The 25,697-nt window shown below is 39.1% G+C and overlaps 1 protein-coding gene across 8 annotated transcripts in view; it reads right to left on the bottom strand.

Annotated features, from left to right (window-relative positions):
- The window catches only part of foxp1b (forkhead box P1b), a 237,443-nt gene that overhangs the window by 173,082 nt on the left and 38,664 nt on the right, over window positions 1-25,697 (bottom strand). For all 8 annotated transcript variants that reach the window (XM_084727703.1, XM_084727728.1, XM_084727700.1 and 5 more), the window contains one exon: window positions 6,579-6,641. The gene's annotated coding sequence lies outside the window, so the exon portion shown is untranslated. The remainder of the gene's footprint in view (window positions 1-6,578; window positions 6,642-25,697) is intronic.

Below are 25,697 nucleotides of genomic sequence, written 5' to 3'. Positions count from 1 at the left end.
TTATTACTAAAAAGATTTTTCTTCTTGTAGAATATCCCTTCTCCATTTACAAATATGTTAGAACTTTTTTAATCCTCAGGTCACTTAGAACTCTCAGAGGAGAGTGCAGTTTTATTATTACCAAAACCATTTGCATTTGATTTTTAATGAATCACAAGTTTTATTTGCAATTTTCACTTTCTCCCACAACTTCACTGCAAAAAACGCTTTAAAATACTGTGATGTGCATCATAATTTTTTAGAAAAGCTGCCGTGCAATCAGGCGTTTCTGGCTACAAAAATCACAAAAAAACTGCAAAACCTTGGAGGGACTAGTTTATACTAGGAGTCAGATTAAATCAGGCAAATGTTTCATTTTCTAACCTAATATTCACTGGCAATGCAATTGTTGTGGCTACAAAGCATTAAAATGATTTAATATTGATATATAATTCTGAAAAATATTTCCATGTGAACTTGTCATCTATGTCTTTCTTTTTATTTCTAACTAAATTATGTTTTATGAACTATCCAACACTGCCTCTCTCCTATAACTGGGGCGTATTGAAAATCAAAATATCCTTCAGTAGAAGGAAATAATATTGATGCAATAAATCAGTGATTGATTAAGTTAGATGCAACCTTTTTTTAAGTATGTCGAGTAGGGGTGGGAATCTTTGGGCACCTGCCGATTCGATTACGATTACGATTCAGGGGCTACGATTCGATTATAAAACGATTATTGATGCATCTTTATGTATATTGATGCACTTTTTCACAAACACATTTCTTTTTGTCTCACTGAATACGCATTCGTCACTTGCAATTTTTAAAAACAGCGCATTTGTAATAAGAATTCATTTCGATTATATTTTATTAAACTATTGGAAATATGTGCAAACTGGAAAGTACCAACAGTAGCCACTAGTAGCCGCAGCAACAGCAGCCTGCCGTCTCCCCGACTCCTCCGTCGGGTGGAATCGAGTTACGGCTTCTCATGTTTGTTGTGTTGCCAAAGTATTTTATTTTAGCTCGACACAACTTACATATAACGTGGCTCTTGTCCAGTTCGCTTCCGCCGTCGACGTTGTAGAAGCCGTTTCCACACGGCTGCTTTTAAATTAGAAGGAGCTGTTCGGACCTCATGGCGAGGTGGCTGCCGGTCGGCCATGTTTGTTTTCCGCTGTGCGCGTGTCGCTCCAGGTGCGCGTCCCAAAGTGTCCCGGCGATGACGCGTACCGCGCTTCTTAGTTCCACATTATTTAGAAGGTTCTGTATCACTTTAATTAACAGATTTAAATAATCGAAATTTGGACGTTTGTGAATCGATTCAGATTCGTCCACGTCCGAATCGCGATGCATCTAAGAATCGGAAATTTCCCCCACCCCTAATGTCGAGGTAATCATGAAGTTGACTTTTTCCGAATAACAATGAGCAAGTTTATATAGAAGAGTATCTGTTTCCATCACACGATTTGTGCTTTCCCAAATAATATACTTGGATTTGGGTGCGTCCCTGAAGTGGACATCCTGGACGGACTGAGTCTGATTTCAGTCCCTGTCTGTCTGCTCTGATGCACTTCTGAAAACCACACTGTATCACCAACTTCTTTCCAAACCGAAAAAAGACAACATGAGAGCTTTCAGAATGATGTCATATGATGTTATTTTGTCTCGCCGCGCTGTGCATTTGTACTCACACAGCGTATTGAAAAGGACATCGCCTTTGGCTGTTGTCTCATTGGGAGCCTACCTGTCACACGGCTGATATGACGCTCTTTGAATGCAGCGTGTACATGTGATCAGAGCTGCAGCGAGCAGCCCAGATGACAAAGTGACTCGGAGTGTCAAAGCGGCCTACAAACAGGCCTGTCCTCTCCCAGACAGGAAGCTGGGAGCAGCAGAGACGCTGCCTTGTCTCATCTGCCAGCAGCGCTCGCTGCCTCCCCGCCTCATCACAGCAGCCATGTCTGATGGTGTGCACAACTCCATGCTGGACGGCTGTTTTGATTTCAGCCTGTGTGACACATCTGTTGCTTGTCACGTTGCGTTGTGCCTGTCTGCGAGCTGAGCGCGACCAGGGCAAACGCGCCTCTCATCCTTCTGCCCGTGTTTACAAACAGGGCTAACGCTTACAAACAGGCCAGCATGGTACGCATCATGTGGGAGGTCAGGAGGCCTTATGAGATGCTACGTGCACCTGTGCAGCTGGTGTCACAAGCCATCAATCCTGTTGCAAATGAATGCTGTGTAGGCTGTGGAAAAGGGGTCTCAATGAGCCATTTCTAGCCCCTCTCTCCATCCCTCGAGCCTGTGACATGATGTCAAAAATATAATATAATCTGACCCGTGAAATTATTACTTATTTAGACCTACTACACAGAGTTTTAACTGGTTATGAAGCAGCCTCAGTTTAATACTGATGCATCTATTTAACCTGCATAAGTAAACAAGACCACCTGTGAGAAGATTGGAGATTGTGGTTTCTATATACTTATTTTTAATGCCTGCCACAGGGTCAGATCCACCATGAAATCAGATGAAACAAACCTGTGTTTACATTTTCACAGCCAAAGTTACAGTGAGTACTGCCTTAGCCATTGAAGAAGGAAGAGGGGGACAATTTTATTATATATTATAAGATAATTTCATTTTTGATGTTGTATTTTGTGATTAGATCAGAGGAAACACTGCCGGTTTGTCCACAGGAGTGTCCAAAAACTACAAAATATGAGTATAGTTCCTAGTAGTAGCTTTAATTGTTTTTTCTAGTAACTTAACTATAAATATGCTTCTATAAGTATTTTTAAAGGAATACATGTTGCAGTCCACTGATATTCTATGTCCTCAAAAGAATAGCGTGTTCAATAATATTTTTTTATTGGTAAACACAGTGGATTAGGAAGTTGCAGAGTGACATTTATAATCAGTTACACAAATGAAGTAGGGCAAAACTGGCGGCCTACGTTAGACATTTTTAATCCTGACAACAGAAGCACAGTATCCCAGTGTATCCTGGGAAATGTCTTGTTTTTAACACATATATATCTATAGGAAATATCATGTGTAACAATGAGAAATGGTTTCCAAAGCTGACCACTTTAGAGTATTATTTGGTTGTATCATCTGAGGCTGCATACTTTGCAGCCTTTGACAGGGAGAGCGGCTAGAAATGCCTCTTGAATTTGCGTCCAACGCACGGCTCACTAATGTATATAAAAATGTATAGAAACTGCTGTTTGCATTCCATTTGTTAAATATGACAAAAATTTGTTAGTAATAGAAACATGAAAGTACATTTTCAGAGATATTACGCTTTTTTGCAGTAATTGAACTTCAAAGCGACCCCCCTATGAGATGACTATATACAATCAGTGGCCCCAAGACAATTTAAGTTAGAGACCCCTGCTGTAGCATAAGAGTGCTCTGTGTTAAAAGATGCATTATGTGCTAATAAAGCCTGCATGAAATCTTGAGTAGAAGTCAGCAGTAATTGCAGTGTTGATTGTATATATTAGGAAAAGAAAAAAGGTATGGATCTTGGTCACTTTATTATCTTTTAAGCATTCACCATCATTGAACACTGTCTACTGAAAATAACTGATTTCCCTCCCGTGTCTAATTGAGAAAATCTGCTACAGCTGTAAATCAAATCTCCATCTAGGTTGCATTCCTCACAATGTGCTCTTTATGGGTTTTTAAAGTGCTTTCACAAAACTACCAAAAATCAAGGATATTCTGCGCAAGACTCCCACTGTCAGCTTAAATACATGAGCAATGACCATGGCTAATTGGATCCATCCCATCCATCCATCTATGAAGTACACATGCTATATCAGCGAAAATCAAACGACATTGTTTCACTCAGTGTAAAGGCAGGCCCGGCACTAAAGAGCCAGAAAGGTATTTATTAATGGGTTGTTACAGTAGCTTAGGAGGGCTGCATTCACAAGTGCTTCATTTCTACGTCCTTGTCTTTCCAATCAATATTCAAAAGTGCCTCGTAATTACACGTTTAGGATTCATTTACATGCAAAGTGCCAGTGTGGACATAAATTGCAGTGGAAAAAAGTTAGTGTCAGTGAGATTTATTTATTTATTTTGCTTTTTTCTAACTCTTTGCTATTTATATCAGTTATTTCATTAGTTTTTTCCCCCAACTATTTTGATAAACAGAAATATTTAATTCAAAATAAAACTGCAAAATAACAGCAAAATGAAAAAACTAAGGTATATCTACATGAATGATTTTCATGAGTGCTAAACCCCAGCCTGTTATGTAAATGCAATCCCTCTTAAGAGGGTGGGGAAAAATTTGAGATGGCTCATTTACATTGTCAAATAACACAACACTCATACTTTCCATTTACTATCAGTCTGTTTTGCAGAACGTGGAAACGATCAGTGCGTGAGTGTGTGTAGTTCCTCACCGCCGAGCCAATGCAACAATAGCGCCTGCAAGACAAACTGAAATCGGGTTTGGATGTCGCACGGCGTGATCGAACACCGTGACTGCCATTTTGACCGGCCTCGTCAGACCACAAGACAACACGTAGCGGCGCTTGGCACGGCAGGGAGGCACAACGCCGCTATGGGGCTCTAATATATTCAAAGAGGGATCATTTACTTAAGGCTCGCATCCAAGGATCAGTCTGGCCTTCATTAGCCTCAATCTGACACGGATGTGAACAACATGTTGGCTTGCCACATGAACACTGCCCCTCCTCCCTCCCCAAACCCCAAACACTCGACTCCCCCTCCCCTTCTCTGAGACCTGCGCAGCAAATTCCTCTGGAAATATCACAGGTTGTTAGCATTCCACAGAGAATTTTACATGGGTGTACACTCAGGCCTTAATTAGAGACACTATTTGATCATTCAGCAGCTGGGCTTTATTAAAATACGGGTTCACGTCGGCCTGCAGTCACCCCCGGCTCAGTGTGAAAGAGCTCACAGAGGCAGAAGAGTGTATGAAACAGGAATATGAATATTCATCACTTGATACATTAGGGTCCCTGTACGGGAAATCTACACCCCAGCAACACAGTATTTACACCCAGTTCAGAACAACATTGGGGTTGGCTGGAACATCTTGATGATATTAGTATTTCGTTTGACACTTTCACAGTGTCATCCAGCTTTCATATGTAGCAGGTGGGTGGATTCTGTGTGGGTTCTGATATCATTTTGATATCACTTTGAAAAGCTGACCTGAGATTAACTTCAGTAAGGAGTCTATCTTCCAATTACAGTTTTAAAGTGACAGTTCACTCAAAAATCAGCAATCAGCAATCATAACATATTGTGGATTCTCTGAGTGCCATATTTTTGAGTTTATGAACTCAAGAAAATTGATGGCCTCAATTTTTTTTAGTACTGTTGATCTATTTGGTTTTTACAGTGTATATTGGCTATTGGTGATTGGCTGAGGCCTGTACATCGTTGCCCAAAAGCTGATGCCCAGAAGCATCTCAAACACAGCAAAATATGAGAAAATAAGTATTTGCAGGCAGAGGGCCGGGTCACTACCACACACTTATAGGGGGTCATAAATAATGATTTAGAGTCTGATTATGTCTATACAGTTCTATATACTGTTTTCAGGAACACACTGTGCAAACCATGCATTTAATTTTACATTGAGAATTTTACATGAGTAGATGCACGATTCCCAGTGTGCTGAGATAAGTATGTGAATTATATGAGTTAGTAACCTGGTCATAATTTCTGGCAAGATATTTTGCTGTAGCATTTTTCCAATGTGCATGTACAAGCCCAACATCTCCATAACTTGGCAATGCACACCAAAATGATCAAGATGGATAAATACCACTGTAGGTAAAGGAAAAATACGTATTTTTGATTCGATTTGAACTATCAAGATCCCATTCTTCTATTTTTACTTTGCAGGAAGTTACATGATTTTAACAAATAATAATAAATATCATCTAAATCAAAGCACAACAATAGAACCTTGTACCGAGGTCCACTGGAAGCTTCAACCTAAATGTCAGACAGAACCTGAACAACATCGACCTGCAGAGAACCGAAGAGACGTAAACTATATCTGACCAAGGTCGACAGGGACTATAAAACAAACAGCGGGTTTAAGGTGAAGTCCTCTCTGCGTGAAGGTTAGTCATGTTTTGTGTTTACACTACACTGCAGGCTTTGAAATTGTTTTGCAGTGTGGAGTGTGCCCGGGGTCATTGTTTGTTTTTGACGTGTTTATACACCACACAAGGAGTAATGACTTCTAGGATAGTCGGGGGATGAAGACACACTATCTGCAAGTCTCTTTACTTTTCAGGTTCACAGACAACTTTGTCTCTCTGGCCCTCGTCGCTGTCGTCACATTCAGCATCATTCAAAGCGATGTAAATATGCAACTGCATCAGGAAATGAGGAAACCGGCTGCCATGCAAAACCTTTCTTATCATGGTCACTCACAACAATTTCCATACAATGTAATGCCCTCATTTGAAAAGACACTTAAAACAAGTTTGTCCACAAGTTAGAAAATAATGATGAGCTTGATGCAAAGATAAGACAAAAGCATTGTTTCTGTGTTAACTGATGTGTGCATGAGGAGTACTTACTTTGATCTGTGGCTCCACAGGATGTCACCACTGGAGTCTCCTGGCTGGACCGGCGAGCAGCAGCTATGAAGGGGAGGAGAGAAGAAGAAGAGAGGAGGTGGGAAGGAAAGTCAGGGGGGTGGGGGTGGTAGAAAGGGGGGCGAAAAAAAAGAAAAACAGAGGAACAGTGGAAATGATTAGAAACATGGAGGTGACTAACAAAAAGCAAACACCTTATTAAACGGTAACAGTGGTTGCTCTGTGTGAGTGTACACACACATGCATCTCCAGTTTGAGTGGAGGGACACAAAACAGGTCACGTTCAAATTAATATTCATTAAGGCTGAATTAAATAGGTTTCACAGTGCCCCCCCCCCTCCTTTACATATCTGTGGAATACATATTTAGCATTTCCCTTGATTAAACAAATAATGACACATTCTAAAAACTGTAACTGAGTCCAAATTAATTTGAGCTTTGCACTAATTGCATTTAAACACTGCTCCTCCCTAACCTTAGATCAAGCACTTTTTAATTACTGCCTTCTGAAGACTGAATCCCTGCAGTGTTGATGGGCAAATAAAAATAGTTTTTACTGTTCAGATCATATATAAATGAAGCTGTACCAGAGTGGACTCCCAAGGAATAGCTTGCTCAGGTATTAACCCTATGAAAACTGAGCTCCAGCAGGCGGCCCCTTCTGGATGCAGATCATGATCCCGTTTAAATCAATGAAATAAAAACCATAATAACAAGATTATTTATTCATTTCACAGCAGAAAGGTGAGGTTTCTTTCTTTCATGTCATCACGTTGTGCGCTTATGATGTTTGTACGATCATATGGAATCCCATTTCCACCAGTAAAAGAAAAAAACATCCCTACTTTATCACTTAATTTTGAGTTTTATCTCATTTGTATGACTTTTTATCTCATGTTTTTTACTTTTATATCATAATTATGACTCTTTCTCATAATTTTGACTTGTTATCTCATGCTTACAACTTAGCACTGGGATATTTTTTAAGGGCAGAAATGGGTTTCCATATGATCCTGTTTAAATCGATCCACAATAAAAACAATGTAACAGATAGCTAAGGCTTTTGTCTTTCAATGCCCTGGTGACATCCTTCCATTATGTGCGGTACAAAACGTGGTGACAACACAAGGTGGTACTGTGAAGTGGCGCCAGCAGAGGAGATATAGTTCACGTCACTGCGTTCAAGCATCAGTAGCTTTGAGCTTAGGTTGTACATATTTTAGGGATATGAAGTATTTTAAATAATCTTGGAAATGAAATCACAATAAGCAAAAAAATACCAATATAGGCACTAGGGAAATATTTCTATTGCAGATTAAACTATCAAAATACCTTTGCACTGCTCCTGAAAATGAGCATATGTCAAAAACTAAAGTATATAAATAGTTTCAATAACTTTTTTAGTGTTAATAAATAATTTGTACGTTTCTACATTTAGAAATCTTTTAGATTAATATTATATATATCATATATTATTTGGTAAAATTTCATGTCCATTTTTTTTTTATTCTTTTTCTTATGACACAGTTTCAATAATTTTATTCATTATTAGATTTTAATGACTTGCTTATCATTTTAGCTCAAGTTATACAGACTTTATGACGCAGTTGACAAAACTCCAAGAAATGACATCACTATAAGCAAAAATACCAGTGTAAGCACTGGCACACCATTTCTATTGCAGTCCAAATTAAAATGTCCTTTTCAAATCAGCACACGTTGACACTCAGCCTCTCACAGTCGAGTTCTGTCATTCAGTGCCGCTGCCCCATGCCCCTTAGCCTTAACTCCTTCCCTCCGTTTGCAAACACGGAGGGAAGAAACAGCAAAATGTGTTTCCTGAAAGGGAGGAGAGGTGGAAAAAGCCCATCCTGCCCCGAGAATCACCGCCGCCCCACCAGAGCCGCCGCCACTGGCCTTTCTGCAGAGGCAGCAAAAGTTCCCCGAGAGGGGAGTGTCTGCCAACTCAAACAGGGCTCATTCTCCTCTCTGTGGGCCGCCAGCCGCCCATGTGGGCCTGCGCTGGGCTTCCTGAGGGCTCGCTGCAGCTGGAGCACTTTGAATAAAGGTAACAGCAATGTCACAGCTACTGTAAACTTGCGAGGCTGCTCCTGTCAGCAGGACATTCCCAATCAAAGCAGAAACAACCCCACCTAAAACACAACAGGTTTTTTTTTTTTTTCTTTTTGTTGTTTTTTTTTCCACCGGCCCCCAAGTCCAAACTTCCCACGAAGCACAAAGAGAGCGCGCAGGCGAGAGGGCAACCGCTGTTCCCTGATCCTGCCAAACAAAATGCCAAGAGACCGGGAGTGACATTCAGCTCTGGGGTTTAAAAATACGAGCAATTTGAAAATGATTAGAGTCTTATTTTATTGTTGAGCGGCTGACACAGGAGAGGAAACCAGAACAATCAAGCTGAGTGACTTTTTTTTTCTGCTGAATTTAGAAACACTAATTAGTTTTGCTCTCGTAAAGCCAACCTGAAAACGACCAATTAGAAAGTGAAAATGAGACGTGCAGAGGAAACAAGAGCTTGTCATTTCCACTGTTTGAGTCCCATATGCACAACTTTACTGCAATGACTTTCACACACGGACTCACACTCGAGATGATTGGCATGCTGCCTGCTAAACCTGATGTCACGTACACACACTGCCCAGTTAATGGCACTTTAAATCAAATAGCATTTTGCTTAGCTAGAAGGAAACTATTACAGATCTGTATGGCCACATCAAACCCAAGCTGAGCAGCTTGGCCATGCAGATGTCTGAAGCACCAGGCTGGGAGAGGATTCAGCCCACCAGGCTGACCACAGCACCAGCTGCTTTCAGCTACAGACCTACCAGGGCCAGAGTGTGAGCCCTCACAGGTGCCTTGTTTCTACAAATTTCCTCTTTCAATGGTACTGAAAGAATTCCTCTGCATGTGAAATTGTTTTATAGGGACAGTTCACCAAATCAAAAATACACATTTCCCCCCGGCCTGTACTGCTGTTTATTCATTTGGATTTTTTTTTGGTGTGAGTTGCAGAGGTTTGCAGATATCGGCCGGAGAGATGTCTGCCTTCTCTCCGATATGATGGGACTAGATGGTACTTGGCCAAAAAATACATTTCTGCTTTCCAAAAGTCACAACTTGTTACTCAAGATAATCCACACACCTTGTTGTGAGCAGTTTCACATAGGAACTACTAAGAAAGTAGTTCCAATAGATTCTAAAGTCGTTCCGAAAAAAAAGCAGAAAGATTCATGTCTTCATTGGTACAGATTGTTTTTATTTGTTAGTTTTTTACATATATACATATATTTTGCTCAACTATTTTAATTTACAGTTAGTTGTAAGTTAACCGTTTCAGTGCTCTGGTGTAATTTTGGACAATAAAGTTTATTGTTATAGAATGAAATACTAAATATATTTACTGTAATAAATCATAATATGACCATGATATGCCATCAGAGATTAAGGAAACATGCTTGGTTGAAATATCAGCTTCTGTGACAACACTATAGACAGCATGTCATACTCTGCAATTTCCATTCTAGTCTGGAACGTCTGTTTATGTTTGCTCATTTCACATTTGTTAAAATCAAGGCTGAATGTTCCCAAAGTCCTCCAAATCTTAAGTAAATCTTAAGCAGTTCCAGAAAGGAAGTAGAAAGAAAGAAAGTAGTTTCCTACAGAAAACTGCTCACAACAAAGTCATGATTTTCAGAAAGAGACACTGATTTTGAATTTTTAAAATGTCGAGCAAAGCCGAGCGCCATTTAGTCAGGTTATATTGGAGAGAAGGCAGACATCTCTACAGACAATGTCACAAAAACTCTGCAACTCACACCAAAAGAATCTAGCTGGATAAAAAGCACTACAGGTCAGGGGGAAAACATGCATTTTTGATTCTGAGGTGAACTGTCCCTTTAAAGCTTGGGGGTGCAACCTTCATGTAGTTATATTTCATTTACATACAGTAGATTTCACCTGCTGAGTGGCTTGTGTTTAGCCTCTAATTAGAAATGAACGTAAAAACTTGTGGAAATTATCTTCAGGAATTTCTCTGCTATCCCCCGAGCGAACAGTGGCGAGTGTTTCATCACTGTCGGGCTGAAGACGGATGGGCTGTCAGTGCCTTCCCCCTGTCCATGATCCAGCTCCTGGGCAGGGAAGTGGCTAAAAAAGGCCGGGGCTATGCTTTCCAGGCCTGCGCCTTTTACTGGGAGTAATTCTCAGATGCCAGGTCGCTGCCAACGTCCTTGCAGCCAATGGCAGAGAGGCCAGTAAGTTCACATTAACTGCAGAGTGTAACTGCGCTGAACATCTGCTCATGAATGAGAGCGCTGCCCACTAACTCAGCGAGTTGAGGCCCACTGATGAAAAATTCAACGTTCTCCTGGCTGGCACGCTTGTTTTGCACAATTCTCCTGAGCCCCCAGAATTATATTAAGAGAATTTCAGCGCGGCCTGGTGTATCTGAGAGAACAGCTGGCACTGAAAAGGGATCTGCCGCTCGGCGAGAGCTCAGGGACTTCACACAGGATCTGCCTTCTCCTACACCATTTGTCCTTGAAGGAAAAAAAATATCAGTGTTAAGCACCCAGGTAATAATAAGAAAGCAGAGGCTACATTTAGCTGATTACACCACCCATGTGTGCTCCAGCGGACGGAGCATAACCGATGAAGACATGAATCGATATGGAATGGAAAGGGAAGACAGAGGGGCAATTGTGACAATAAGTAGCTCCCTCAGGAGACCTTTTCACTGTACCTCTCCTTTGTTTGGCTTGTTTAGCTCATTAGATTGTTAACTAGGAAGGATCTGCCCCCCGCCCACCCCACAATATGGAGTCAGTGTAATCAGAAACAGAAGCAGCCTGTTCAGGGGGTGACTACATCAAAGACTTTGGAAAGTATGAAGGCCGTCCCACAATGCTGTCCTTCAATTGCTGCAATTATGTGCTTCATGAGTTTATGATACAGCTGGAGAGACAAAAAGGACAAATGTAGCTTTGACTTTAAGCCAGAAACAGCTGTGTTACTGTATGATGAAATCAGAAAATCCAAGCACAATGTTTGCATTTGAGTCCAACTGATATATTGATCATCTGCCCAATATTGGCCTAACATTGCTATAATGGTGGTCCAATACGAGCTTATGTGAAATCTTTTTATTAAACAGAACATAATGCAGATTGTTTTCATTTGTTAGCTTTAAAGGCAGCATTTGTGTATACTGGTCCTTTGTCTTAATTCAAGTTTAATATATACATATTTCAGTCTATTTCTGTTCTTTTAAATTCATGGTTATTTATATTATTAAAAAATACCAGTGAAAGTTTAGTGTTTCAGTGCCATCATATCATTTTGGACAATTAAGTTTATTGTCAAAGGAGAAATATGTAATATATTTACAAATCATTAAATGGCCATGATATGTCATTAGACATTAAGGAAACATGTTGAAATGTTGAAATACTAGCTTCTTTGACAACAATGCTACAGCTGCTGTGTCCTCCTTTGAAATTTTCACTCTGGTGGAGAACATCTGTTTTTGTTTGTCCATTTCATGTTAATTAGAGTCCAAATTAAAGCCAAATGTTCGCTGAATGAGTAAGTCTCTGTTTATGAGTCGTAAGAAATCATTAATAATCTTGTAGAAGGACCTGAAGTTTGTAACGCTCAAGTTGAGCAAAATGATAATGAAGTCTGGCAGTAAGGCAGACAGTCACTGAACTCCACACCACAGTACCAGAGTGTGTATTCTCAGAGCAGTGGGCTTTTATTTTCATGATACTGACTTTACACACTTTACTTGACAGACAACTGACAGTTGGGAGTTGGGAGCATGTCATGTCAGAAGTATTTAAAATAATGCAGAGTAACATCATTTGTTATTAATATTATAAAGATCAGTTACAGATTCTGAGGATGACATGAAGCACAGTGTCCTGTCACAGGTGACAGGTGTGTTACAGTCATTTTAAATGTCTTTTCAGCAGATAAGATTGTCATTAGTAGAAGCTACAAACACATTTTTTTTTAAATATTATTTTTCTTAGCAAATTCGTCCCACAGTAGCGGCTACACTCTCCCTCATCTGGTATAAACTGGTCTAATGACATCAGCAATCCATTATTTATGATAGCCTAATCAGCGCATTAGAAAAGTGAAAACACATCAATAATAATCTAAGATATATTACAAAAACAAAAACATGAACAGAACATTTTTTAAGAACTGAAAGCAAAAATTACAGCTTATGAATTTCTCATAGTCATATGTTGCTCATATTGTCTATAACGGCTAATTTTGACTGGATTTTGTACTCAGGACAACTGCTTGTAGTTTGGGACTGTTATGAATTTGATCTGATAACTCTATCTGTATATCATAATCTGTGTAAAGAATATCAGCCTTCTTTTTTTTTTACTCCTTACTATTGGTATGGGCATCAGCCCAAAAAATCCAGTATCGGTCAGGCTCTAGTACACATAACTGACAGAGCCTTTCCTCTGAAGATGATGAAATAGTTTCTGAGTTTAAAAATGTTAAGTTTAAGGAAGTGATAACTCCCAGCACACACTAAGAATAAAAGATTACCACACTCTGTAATTTCACTTCTGTCTTTCTGTGAAATACTGTTAACAGATTTCTACATGTCAGCACACAAACACAACCTGAGTGACTCTATTAAACTTTCATCTCATTGTTGGTTTGATCTTAATCTCGTCTCTTTCATACAACGCACTGAACCATGTGGAAATCATGGCCACGGCCCCCCAAAAAATAAAGGATCCGTGAATATAATCTTGCCACTGGAAACCAAGAGGATGTCTGGAGAGAAGCTCATTTAGCCGGTGACAAATGACAGCACTTTGTCTTCCTGACAAGATCCCTCCTTCATCAAATGTCCAACTTCACATGGAAATAGGAAATCACACATTATCACACTGACAAACAATTACAACCATGTCATTAGCAGCAACCCTGGGCCTGAAACCATTAACAAAACACAATGTTGCACACCACGCGAACCATCAGAAGAAACACAGGATGTAGATGAAAAGGCGCAGATGAATCAATCATGACACAAACAACCTGATGCTCAGAGTTTGGGAAGGATCTAAATGTTGGGAACGAGGGGTGATAACAGTCCTGTGTGCCAACTAAATAAATCACAGAATAATCTCAAGCAATCAAAAGTTCCTCATCTCCGAATAAAGATTTATGTCTCTGCTGATGACAGAACGGTGCTTGCCTTATATTAAAACTCAACACTTTAGAGGAGTTTCTCTTTAAGTGACTTAATCAGATACAGAGCATTAGTATCTTCTTTAATACATCTCCCAGTGTCAGGCGGCAAATGAAAAAGCTAGCCTCTGTAAATATGACTGCTTACTTCTAACACAAACATTGTTGACACCTAATGTAATTTCAGCGGGACATCCAACTGAAAGCACACCGGGGTAATATAATGCTCTTAATGAGAATTCCTTCCAGCTTGAGACCTTGGTGAGATAGCCATAATGCATGGCTTCTCTTTTTAATAAAATAATTGTTACAGTTATTAAAGATGAATCTCATCACAGTCGAGATGACAAAATAATTCATTACCAAAACCAGGGCTTTAAATAGCTGCAAATTATGAAGCCCTACCCCCCCACCCCTGGAAAATACACTTCCAGATAAATGGGTTCGTTATTTCATATAAATATTAGATATATGCTGCCCTTGAAAGGAAAGAAATATTGCAACTGTCCGTTAAGAAGTTTGCAGACATGCACTGCACCATGCACATTAAATCAATACAGAAAAACCTATCAATAAACAACAACCATCAAAAACTATGATTAATTTGATTCCATAGCATTACATTACAGCCCTTATTCTAGTTATAACTCATAGACCTGTGGCAGCATGATGATTTATTATGTTCTTTTTGATTGATTTCCATATCTATTATCATTATTATTGTTATTATTTACATTACAGTCATAAAACATTTGTTTTTGTATGAAATCAGTGACTACATTTTATATATATCAGTACTATTATACTATACATGCTGACACTTTGCTTTTTTCCCTCCTTTTTTGTTGTGTTTTTATAGTGTTTCTTTGTTTCTGAATTTATAGTTGCTCTACAAAAGTTATCAGATTTACCAGTTACCAGTTTTTCCCCTATAACTGTACAGGCCTGGCAAGCCATCGGGCTACAGGAACCCCTGCCAGGCCGAAAAAATATCCTTTAAAATGCAAAAATCCATTAATTTGGAAATCAATTATTTGTATTTGTGAATGCAAATAATTCGGAAACAAGGCAGTCAGCTTCTGTGTTGTCATAGAAATCATGGATGTGAATGCCAATATGTACCATTTCCGCATCAAAATGTCTAAAAACTCAAGTCGTATGTTATATATTTTGTTGTATGCTTATGTTAGCCCAGATGCTTCCAATGATTCAGTTTCCTTCAATTTATTCTAAGTAACATTGCGTTTCCTGCTAACTGCTAGTACTATAACTATAAGGTTAGCTCTAATGCGAGGGACAGACGACCAAATACATTAATGTTTTTCTCCAAAAACTGAGAAAGAAGTGACGGGGGCAGATGGAAAGAACATAAACAAAAAATACCACAAATCTGTATTCCAAATATAGCCTGTGGTTAGACCAGATTACCCATGATAAGTTCAAATTTGTTGATCTCACAAAGTTTTAAAACAAATGCAAATATGATTAGCTGACGTTTTTGTTATTTATTGTCTGTGTCAACATTTCCATCATGTGATGCCATGGTGAGATTTCTCTCCAAGCCAACGAAAATAAAGTGCAACAGTAAATCATGCTGACTGTATTTATGATGTGTTAATGCTTTGCAAAGGTCAGAGGCTACTCAACTTATTTTTATGCAAAAAATGCAACTTATTTAGTCATCTTCTCCTCGTGATCACTTCTTTTTACAGGTTCAGTGTGTAAGATTTATGGGGATTTGTTGTCAGATTAAGGCAGAAATTGAATATAATATTCATGAGGATGTTTTCATTCATGCATAAGATAAGATTTGTTGTGTTTTCGTTACCTTAGAATAAACCCTTTATATTACAAGCAGGCATGCGTCCAGTTTCACAGAGTCTGCCGTGTTGAACCATCATGTTTCTACAGTAGCCTAGAATGGACAAACCAAACAGTGACTCTCGATACAGTGTTTTGTCTATTTTGCAGGTTTTGTGGCCATGGTAATATCTATGCTTGGAAGGGGAGGGTGAAATCAGGTTTTTGTTTCTGCAAGCTCACCATTAGATGCTGTTAAATCCTACACACAGACCCTTTAAGTACTCAGCATCCCGAGCGAATAGAAATTTGAACACATATAAATTGAAGACCGCCTACTGGGCCACCTGACCAATGCCAGCTGTGGCAATATGGCATTTGTTTAGGGTTTTTTTTAATGCGTACCACAAGGCCTGAAAAATATTCTAAGGGAAACAATGGGTCCTATATCTTAAAATGTCCTAATTAGTTGGACCAACAGTTCAAATTATTAATAAGCAAGTTGATTTTACATCAACAGTAAATTTAACAAAATGGTAACAGCGTAACACTGGTCTGTTACTGCCTACATGATGTTACACAAATTCCAGTTTATCCTCTTTTGGATCGAGCGCCGATCCTTCTCACATGTGTGAACCAGAGAAGACACTGGAACACACGTTTTGTGCAAACTTGCACCAGCACCCCTCCACCCCCTTCCCGTTCACAGCTCTCTTCTAGCTTTATTTATGTATTCAAAAGAGATAATTTACAGTGATGGCATGGAAACTTCCCAGCATGCCTTTTAACCTGTCGTTTTTCACTCTCTCCGCAGCAGGATGTCCAGAGGAAATGCTTTATTAAGATCCTGCCGACATGAAGAGCTGCTGTGACTTACTGGTGCATTACTGTCTAAAAGGCAAAGTTATTTAGACCAATAAAAGGCTAATATATTGTTGGAGTGGAATTACACAGAAGTTATCTCTGCCTTAATAACATCACCGCAACCCCTGATGTTGTTTAGATCAATAAAGCCCATTAAAGTACAGACCTCAAGCGCAGATAAGACTGCACTGCCACAGCAAAATACTGCTCGCTGGCATCTGAGAGAGAGCACAGGTCTTTCTCCGGCAAACAAAAAGAGGCCAAAATGAGAAAAACACTTCAAACTTAATACCATAAAAACTTTAAATCCAATGAAGTTCATTGTCTGCCTTATGGAGCCTTCGCGTCTGCTGGCAAGGCAGATAAACAAGTGGAAAGATGCTAATGGGTTTTAGATATCGGTCAGACAAAGCAGAGTAAACCTGTGTGTGAGTGGCTGCCTGATGTAAGAGTAAAGGTGAAGCTGTACTTCGACCCCTCAGCTGCATCGCTGTGCTGAGTTTCCTTTTAGGAAAAGGAGGGCTTCACACTGTTTCTTCTTTCAACACTTCCAACAAAAACCTTGCTGGAGTCCGACTATAAAAACCCCTCTGGACCTTTATCTCTGCCCTGTTCCACTGTTACATAAAAACAGAAATTTTCCATCTATTTTTAATCAGTGCCCCTCGTCACTATTATAATCTGGTGCAGTGATGATATCATTGTAAAATGTTGCTGATCCTGAGGCATAATGTGTTTCACCAACACATCCTCATACCTGAACGACAGACTAGATCAATTGTCAATTAGTCCGAAAACAACATATTGCTAGTGGAGAGTAGTGGCAGGTGCAGGCTTACCAGGACTTGTCATGTGACACAACTCACATGACATTACACACATGGTTTACATTGTAAAATGGTCACAGGTTAGGTTTAGGCACAAAAACTACTTTGTCAGGACTAGGACGAGATTGTGATTTGGGTTAGAATAACTACATTATGTATGTCACATGACAAAAGTCCACAATGACATTTTAAGTTGGTATGTTTACTTTTTGCTCCAAACAGGGCTTGAACCCCAGTCTCCTGGGTGAAAGCCCTGTGCTTGCTTGAGCCATCAATCCACTCCATCGCCTCCCAGTGCAGACTTTCTCACTCATTATCCTTTTTCTGTCATATTCGCTACGTGCAACAGGGAGCTTTGCCTAAAATATCAGTTGGAGTAAGCTGCCTGGACTTACAACTAACACGCATATTTACTGGGGAGGATGGGCTGTATTTAACCCACTTCTGACAGTGGAAAAAAGATACAAATGAAGTGAAAGTAGATTACAAAACCAGAAAGAAATGTCACTGTCTAAAGCAGGAGTGTCAAACCTACGGCCCCCGGGCCAGATATGTCACGTCAGAGAGTCAAATCTGGCCAACTGGATGACTTTGCAAAGTTAAAAAATGCAGAGCAGTCATTAATCTCAAGCTAGGGTGACCAGATGTCCCCTTTTTCTGGGGACAGTCCCCATATTTGGTGGTCTGTCCCCAACTGGGACTGTCCCCAGAAATGTCCCTGTGTTTTTTTCTTATTGTGCATTGAAAACAATCCACAAAGTGAAATAATATTTTAGGTGGCAAGAAGGACCAGGCAGCAGAGCCTGTTGTTTGATGTCTCAATCATGTTGTGATTGTTTTGGCCAACAACTCTTCTTCTTCTATTGACCACATGTTCACACTAGCTTTTGAGAAAACTGAAAAACTAGCTAGCAAGTTTCAAGTGAAGAGTGAGAGTGTAGTAGAGTGAGGTGGAAAAGCAAACAGAGGAAGAAAGAAACGAGGCTGACAAACATTGTAGCTGGAAAAGTGTACGTTTTTCACTTAAGAAATCTGGTCACCTCATTCCAGACCAGAACACAGTGCTCAGAAAAAAACTGTAAATACTTATTGTGGTCAGATTTGAAGATACTGAAGATTTTGCAAAATACTGTCAATCAGCAGCTTCAGTGCAAACTTACAATATTCGGTGAAACCTTGTTGCTGCACCAAAAACTTTCAATGATTTGTAAGGCAGGAGACAACTTCACTTTCTCCTTCATAAGCTTCAACTTTAGTTGGTGTTGTGTGATGCAACATTATTAGACAGGAGTCTAAATGTATAGAAAATTAGAATCTCAACAAGTTGTTAAAATAATCATAAAAGTAAAGAAAGAAAAAAAATAACTTTTTTTTTCCAGTTCCAAAATACATAAATGTTTTGTGCATTTATAGATCCACTGTGGTCTGTAAATGGTAATGCACGTCATGACAGTAGACTGACTCAATGTGGAAAAACTGAAACCTTGTAGATATTGCACTCATTTTCCAAAGACATTTTAGGCTGTTGATCAACTATTTTGTAACTGGATGGTTCATTAATTGTGGACATTGTCAGAATGTACATGTACTAGAGGTGTTATTCATAGGTTATAATGTAATGGTTTTACTGGTCCAGCCCATTTGTGATCAAACTGGGCAGTATGTGGCCTGTGAGCTAAAATGAGTTTGACACCCCTGGAAAGCCACATACAGTGTTGTGGTCACCTGACTGTGTTTCCCAGTGCTTTGGTGGTTTTCCATCATGCTGTGCTCATTCTTAGCAGTGTCCACCAGGTGGTGATGCACTAAATCATCTAAGGCAACTGTCCATCAGCCTCTGAGGTGTGATGACCACCGTCTGGCCACTCCTCCCCTGAGGCTCCACCCCAAGTCATGACAAACACAGAAAGGAGAAGAAGACTCAAGAGTGTGTGTATGTGTGTATGTGTGTCGCTGTGTGAGTGTGTGTATATGTGCACATTCGTTTTTGGGAGTGCAGACAGCGTTCACGTGCACTTGTAAATTGCAGCACACAAAGACACCACAGTTCTCCACAGGAAACCACAGGAAACAGAGTTTTGACGCTATCTCTATAAGCATGCGAAATGACAAACAAGATTTTTTTTTCTTTTCTTTTTTTTTTTTTTTGAAGTACACTGTGTCCCCTATGGCTCATATGCTGTCAATAGGAAGTTTACAGACACAGAGCGACTCGGGTGGGGGAACTACACTCGAAACAGAAACAATGTTTAAAAAAAGAAAAACCTTTTAAAGGGTTTCTGCTGCTTTTTGCGCCCTCTCACCTCAGTGTGTACTTCAGAGGACCACTCTGCCGTATACTGTAACACTAGCCCTGGAAAGCAGCATTGAGACTGTCCCAAAAATGCTTCCATCCTCTTGTTTATTCTTTTCTTTTATATGTTTGTGTTATGCTTCACCGCTCTTGTTGTCATCATCTAGCAGCTGCAGTCACTGTAACACATTACTGATCACAAAAACCATGCAATTTCATTTTCAAATGGGTGAGCTGTTATTACACTAATGTTACCTAATACAGTGTATGACAGTTACATTCTTTGTTGACATCAAATGAAATGAAAAGCTTTGGGTCTACAAGGAGCATGAGTGCAATTCTGACCATTTTCAGACCTGCAGTTTTTAGCTACAGAGGCAGAATATCAGTGTGACTACAGTCTTACATTCATACATCTTACAAAAATATGTTATACAATCAAGTTCAAATTACCAACATCAGACAAATATAAGATCTTTAAGAAGCTAAAGGAACGGATTGAAAACACCTCATCTCATTCTCCCCGTTTAACCTATGGTGGCTACAAAACTTGCATAAAATGCTAAAGTTTGTATATAGAGTCAGTGTTTGCTTTGTTTGTTCTAGGCTACTATACAAACTAGAGCCCAACAAATACTGGATTTTGGGGGCGATAAATACATATACTAAGTACATTTTCATTTGGGCTTGACCACCACTGGATGAGGCTGATGCCAATATTGATATTAGGGAGTAAAAAAATCCAATATCAATATATCTGCCGATATTGTTTGTTTATAATATATAAAATCCAGTTGTTGTTGTTGGGTTTTTTTCTTTTGTTTTTTTTTTTTTTTGTTCATCAGGGAACTGAAATAGTTAACTTTCACTGGTATTTTTGATAATTATAAATAACTATAAATTTAAACAAAAACACAAACTGAACAATTTGAATTAAGAAAAATGAACACATTTACATAAAATGCTGCCTATACAACTAAAATCTAAAAAAGAAATATGAACAATCCAGGTAATAGCTGACTTATAATAGTGGCTGAATGACATATCCGTTTGGTTCTAGTTTTCATATTGTCACATACTGAACAACATATACACCTATACCAATATAGACAGATACAGCTGTGATAGGCCAATATTGGGCTCATAATATCAGCCAACAGATATATCTGAAACATGTCGGTTCAACATGGTGACCTCCTTAGCAGAGAACTCACGTCCTCTGTGGATATAAAGGGCTCATTCTAAGGTATCGAAAACAGAACAATCCTTATTTTCAGGTGATTATACACTAATGAAAACATATTTATGAATATTCAATTTCATTTCTGCCATAGTCTGTCAATAAATCCTTGCACATCAGACCTTTAAGATCATTTCATCTTTACCATTTATAAGGCTGTGACAGTGACTAGAGACAAGACAGAGGATTCTTGTGTGTATCCAGCACACACATGCCAAGGTAATGATAGTGAATAATATCCCTGCAAAATGATCAACTCTGACAATGTAATAGTGGCCAACAATAAATACATCATAGACAAAAAGGGAGCGAAGAAAGCAGCTCTTCTACCAGCTCCAAGTGAAAGCATAAATAAAGTGTGGCACATCTTTTACCTTCTTCAATTATCTGCCTTTTGACATGCAAGCTGAGCACAGTGTAATTAACATCTCAGGAGATAATGGGGTCGCTACTCACTGATCAATCTCACACATATATTATTTGCCTTTTTACCAATCCAGTCTCCTGTTATTCTATGAGGAAAATATTCCACAACGGATTTTTTTTTTCTGCCTTTTGGGTGGGGGCATTTAATAAAACTCTGGTAATAGGCCTAATGACTCATCCAATTGAGCTCATCTTCCAAAACATCAATTAGGCTAAGACCCAGCTTGCACTCAAATAGAGCCTTTGCTATCACAATAAATAACAAATCTTTTCCGATTCATGCAAGATGTAACCACGTTGTCATTATCAATTACAGGCAGCGGCACAAGAAAGAGAATAATGAATAAAAACACTGTAGATTCTTTGAGATTGTTCCCTCTGAGCTTTTAGCAGTAACAGGTGTTGGAGCTGGACCCTCTGACCTGCTAAAAACACTTAACAATGTAATCTGGAATTTATTTGACCTTCTGAGTCTTGGCTAAACTCACTTGTTTTTGAGCAGGGTTAGTTTGGCTTATAATTAGAAATAAGCTTTAAGGCACGTTCTTATCTCATTGCAACTTAAGACACGTCTTTTTACTCCAATTTACAGGTTCACTTAAATCTTTTACCAGCTCAAGAAAGCACATAAAAATCAACCTCTTTGTACTGTGCAAAAAGCCCACAATAGGGCAAAAGTATTACAACAGGTGGGCCCTACCCTTACAGTGATCTAAAGTGCAAATGGAAAGCCAGAGACACAATGGATTTAATTTATTCAGGGTTTGTCCAAATCCTCATTTGCCAGCTTGTGCCAAGGGTGCAGGGACTGTCCTGCCCTGTCCCACCCCTTGCACCAGCAGTACACAGCGGGATACACCTATCAGCTGTGCACAAGTACCTCAATTAATTTACAGGCAAGTTTAGGCCGCGCATGCAATAAACCAATCAGAAAGTCGTCTCTCATCACCTTTAAGAAGCAGGTGTGCCAGGAGCATAAGCCATGGCAGCATGATGGCAGATTTACCAGGAGGAAAGAGAAAAAAAAAATTAAGCAAGGAGACAGATCTCCTGGTTCAACCCGGCTGAACACCCACCTGAGCCGGATTGAGGAGCAGCTTCAAACTGTTATCCATATAGTATCAGGCATATGTGTACTTCTGTCAGAGCCTGATGCTGAAGGGATAACCTGTGTGTAATTTTGCGCATGGGTTGAAAGCGGGTCAGGCGGGAGTTTAGCTAGGTTTAAGTCCAGCTTTGTGACCAGTCTCTTCTCTCTGGAGAGGAGAGACCGGCCATGATAGGTGTATGTGATATGTGTATCCCACTGCTGGCGCAAGGGGTTGGATAGGACACCGCTGCGCCACTGGTGCAAGCTGGCAAGGGTAGATCTGGGAAATCTGGACACCTCAAATAAATTAAATCCATTGTTTTTCACACTTACCATTTGTGCTTAACTTGAGAGAGTTTCTCATTGTTTGAGACAGTAAGTCATTATTTCAAGATAAATAAGTTATTACTTTAAGAAATTTTCTCATTATTATCTGGAGATACTAAGTCGTTAATTTGAGAAGGTTCCTCATTATTTTGTGGTACTAAGTCATTATTTTGTGATAAAATGTCATTATTTTGAGAAACGTTCTCATTATTTCACAATACTGTCATTATTTCAAGTCATTATTGGAGATACTAAATCATTATTACAAGATAAGCAACTTAGTATTTTGCAATACTAATTCATTTTTTGGAGCAAATCTCTTATTATAATAACTCACAGGATCTTTTTCTTTTCATCACGAAGGTGGAAATGGATTTCCATACACTTGTGAGTTAGGACAGAGTAATTTGCACAATTTGCATCATTACCTCTTTAATTAATAAACACTGTTCTTTGTTTATAAACTGATATTCCTCAACATCCTCAAAAGCTTTGGTGATAAGCAACACTGAGTATTTTGAAGACATCACAAAAAAGAACAATACAGTTCAGCCAGAGCAATCATATCTATAAATAACATTTTACACCACTTCTTGCAAAGAAAAACAAAACCTGTGTAATAATTAGTTCTGTTTCCATCCCCCACGAACCAACAATGTTTGCATGTCATAGCTACTCCAAGCAGGAATGGTGACTCGTCTGACCCCCTACACAGTGCACATGACAGAACTGCAGAGCAGTTCTCCCTCAGGTTATTTGCCAGATGCCTTTGAACAAACCTCAAATCAGCCCTGAGATTTATGTTGTTTTGTTTGCGTGTCCCTCCCTCCCTCCCTCAGGTCCACAGCTACTGTAAGTGTCTGTCCCCTGAAAGATCTCACTGGCACACAGAAACCAACAAGGGTGGAGAGCGCGGGGAGGGCACAGATCAACATACAGTACAGTACAGATAGCAGCAATGATTGAATACCTTAAGGGGAGAAACCGCACTTCCTCTTTAAGAGACTGAGCTGGCACAAGTGTGTAATAACTGTGTCCCTGTACTGACAACTGCTGCTTATGTTGCATCACTCACAGATCTGTTAATAGTACTTCATACTGGAGATGCTTTGTTAAACCTCGAGACTGAGCATACTTGCATTATTTGGCAATGTTACAAGCCTTTTCAGCAACATAGTAATCCTGCATTATTGTTGTATTTATCACTATTTGTTGGTCATTCTCGTCACTCAAAATAAAGTTGTTAAATGTAAAGGGAGTGGTTGGCCTTGAAAAAACAAACCCTGAAGTGTTGACTATGCAAGCAAGGTTAGGTAAGGTTATAAAGATGTTTTTCACGTTATAGCAAGAAACTTTTCTGATTGTAACTATATGCTATTTATCTATTATTATGTTTTCTTATAGCATTATATATAAATATATATATATATATATATATATATACATACATATATATATATATATATATATATATATATATATATATATATATATACACATAGCATATCACAAACTCTGCCACGATACGATTTCAATTTGCTTCAGGGGTCTGCAATCAATATCAGTTACATTTATGTCAACTCACAAAAAGCAACTAAGTTATTATTTAACAATTTTATGACCGAACCCTTCCAGACATGTATGGCACAGACATCCCATGTGATTTTCAAAATAAAGGTGTATCTTAAGGATGATGATATAGGTTATATAATATCACATAATATTGGATTGTTAATCACTGAATCGATATATCGATCTAGATCAATATATGTGAATGTTTAACATAACATTATAACAACATAAACAGCAGATTGTTTTAACAGCAGTTTTTGTTAGAACAATATGTTAAGACATTACAGCATGAAACATTTCATGTTATAACAATAAGTTACAATGTTATAACATGAAACTTTTCATAATTATGACAAGATAAATAATATATCATTATTATTTTCTGGTGCAGCAGCAATATACTTCCATAGGGATGGGCGATATGGTGCTAAAATAATACCACGATATGACAAAATACTGAAAAATATTTTGGTTAGTATTTTAACGTCTTACATATTACCGTGGTTTGTTGTGTATCTAATCTTCTGTCACCAAACCACTTTTACACCACTGAAGACGCTTCCATTTTTGAAAATAACTCCTCCGCCGTGGAGCCGGTAACAATGTTACTTTCACTTTCAGCCATGCATGTTGTTGTTCTGTGTAGTGGTATGACGTTATTGTATCGACAAATTGTAATATTGCCATTACCACAAACTGATTATTTTCATCATAAAAAAGATGTATATACCAAGTATACCGTGAACGTTATGATATGGTACACCCTTACGCATCCGTACTCCAGTCGCCCCCACTATACTTTGACAAATTCTATAAAAACAACTTGTAGCTTTCAAGAATCTTTTTGACTATACAGACACATCTAATGCAGCAAAAATTCTGCATGTCGTAAAGATAATGTACATACACTCTTTGAAGGTCAAGAACTTTGAAGGAGGCATAAAATTAAGACTGGCAAAAAAAGATATAAGAGCTGATCAAAAGAACTGAATCTAAGACAATCAGTGCTGTTGTTGCTGCGGGGAGTGTTATAAGCTGCACTTTGAGTGTATTATTAACTCAACGCTGCCTGGACACGCGGGGGCTGTTTTACAATTTAGGCTTTAAACAGATGTGCGTTTTATGTGGCAGGTTCTCCAGAGTTTAGATGCCGCTGTCCACATAGATGAGGCCGTAAGGCAGGTCATAAAACCTGCCTTTGAAACTTTGGGGCGGATTAATGCCGACACGACGAGCCAGCGAGCTAAGATCTGAACGGGCTCACCTTTTTCAGCACACCCTCATGTTTACTCTTCGGTATATCCCAGCAGATGAAAGTCAGCAGGGATGGCAGGATTTGGCCAGGTGAAAAGTTCTGTCTGCTACATGTTCAGTCCTATCTGACTAATAAGGCAAAATTTCTACTCTTGGGTGGTATGAA

Source organism: Lutjanus erythropterus, chromosome 2, assembly GCF_056507025.1.
Source record: "Lutjanus erythropterus isolate fLutEry1 chromosome 2, fLutEry1.hap2, whole genome shotgun sequence".
Lineage (NCBI taxonomy): Eukaryota > Metazoa > Chordata > Actinopteri > Lutjaniformes > Lutjanidae > Lutjanus > Lutjanus erythropterus.
The sequence above is the reverse complement of the archived record's forward strand: the minus strand, read 5'-3'. Positions and strand labels throughout refer to the sequence as shown.